Below are 2,500 nucleotides of genomic sequence, written 5' to 3'. Positions count from 1 at the left end.
AGCCAATTTCCCAACCCTATTTGATGGCAATAACCGAAAAGGCGAGTAGAAAAAAAAAGAAAAGAAAAAAAAAAAAAAAAATATAGAAAACCGCCTTTCTCTACCCATCGCTAACTTAAGCCCCGCCCCCACCATAACGCCCCGCCTACTTTTCTCTGGCAACCACACTTATTGATGGAGAATCACTTGCATAACACGGAGTCGAGATCATGCAATATCTGCATTACGAAACGACGGGGAAAAATTATTACAGCGCGTCTTCGTCCGTTCCTTTCTTTATACTTAAAGCGTAATGGAAAAGTTACTTATTTTCCTAATAAACAGATGGATAAGGAATATATATATATATATATATATATATATATATATATATATATATATATATATATATATATATTTCGTCGATTTATTGGAAAGAGATCAATATATCTATCTGTTTATTTCCACCTTTTACCTTCTGTTTTTTTCTCGAACTTTTTCAGACATAGGGATGGTCGGATGAGAAATAACATCTGAACATCTGAACAAAATCACCACCCCTGACCACGCCCCCAGTCTCACCCTCAGGCCTTCAGTGACCCGCCCTCGAGGTATTCGGACTTTTCGAAAATCGACCTCTTGCGGGATTACCATCTTATCTTATATTATCTTATCCTATCCCTTATCTTATCTTATCCTATCCCTTATGTTATCTTATCCTATCCCTTATCTTATCTTATCTTATCCCATCGCAGAGGAAGACATCACACCTCTCGGCCTCTCCGAACTCCTGAATATTGACACTCGATCTTCGGAGGCTGCGCAGACCTCCCAACGCCTTAGCAACGACAAGACACGTGGCCTCGAGGGCATCTTGGTCTGCATAGACGACATCCTCATCGCCAGCATATACATATATTCATACATATATAAATACATATTTACAAACATATATATATGTATATATGTATAGAGAGAGAAGGAGAGAGACTGTGCAAGAGAGCGTGTAAGAGAGAGTGCCTCTAAGGACGGGCGCAAGAGCCATTCTCGTGCCCAAGACGAGACTCCGCGATCGTCATTGACCCCGGAAAGGGCGCGTTTCGGGGCCACGTCAGAAGTGCTGTTTCGAGTATTGGTTTACACTTGATGACCATAAACTATTAGGGGTTTATTTTTTTATAAATACAATTCATTTTTTTCAGGGCTGTTATTACATTTATATGGAAATGTTACATATCATGGTATAGTCCATTATTTTGTCTATATTTGGTGGGCTTTATACGGACCCTCATCTTCGGCCATCTTCTGGTGTGGTTATTCATTCATGCTAGGTCTCTCAGTAGAGAACTCAGCCTCATTACAAACACACACACACACACACACACACACACACACACACACACACACACACACACACACACACACACACACACACACACACACATATATATATATGTATATGTATATATATAAATGTATATATATATATATATATATATGTATATATATATATTATATATATATATATATATATATATGTATATATATTTATATATATATATATACATATATATAAATATATCATATTAAATATATATATACATATATATATATATATATATATCTATAATATATATATATATATATATATATATATATATATATATATATATATATATATAATTATAAAGTGTTTGTTACATATATCTATTGACTACATCGAAAAGCGATTACATCCCCCAAAAGAACGGAACTAAAACCAAGCGAACGAGTAAACAAAAAGGACAAACAAGAAATAAAAGAAAACAAGAGCGAAGCGACAGGAGAGAAAACTCCCTCACTTGTTACGAGTCCCAGGTTCATTTGCAAAGCAATATTGAGTGTGTATCCCTTTTCCCTGTAGAGTGAGAAAACGTGTGAGTTGAGCGTAGTGCGAGCGACCAAAACACCGGCTGATGCAGCCTGCTAAAGGGTCGATAATATTTGCCCGGAACATCTGTCATTAACGTAGATGAAGGAGAAGAAACGGCAATAAACCGGAAGGTAGCAGTGGAAGGGCTGATGCACAAAGGGATAAGGGAGTGTGAACCAGTATGCTTATTTAGTGTTCAATATCAGGGACACTGTTGTTATTACGTATGTATTATATATATATATATATATATATATATATATATATTACATACATATTATATATATTATAATATATATATATATATATATATATAACTATAATATATATATATATATATATTATTAACTATATGATATACATACACACACATCACCACACACACACACACACACACACACACACACACAACACTCACACACACACACAACACACACATATATAACTATATATATATATATATATATATATATATTATATTATATATATACATACACACACACACACACAAACTAATACACAGATACGAGTAAATCCATTCTGTGTATTTTGCATCTTATCCAATCCACGAACCCGATCCTAACCCCCTCCTTTAACCATTACCAAAAC

This window comes from Penaeus japonicus, unplaced genomic scaffold, assembly GCF_977035675.1.
Source record: "Penaeus japonicus unplaced genomic scaffold, GWHDUDI00000001_assembly GWHDUDI00000013, whole genome shotgun sequence".
NCBI lineage: Eukaryota > Metazoa > Arthropoda > Malacostraca > Decapoda > Penaeidae > Penaeus > Penaeus japonicus.
Note: the sequence above shows the minus strand (reverse complement) of the source record.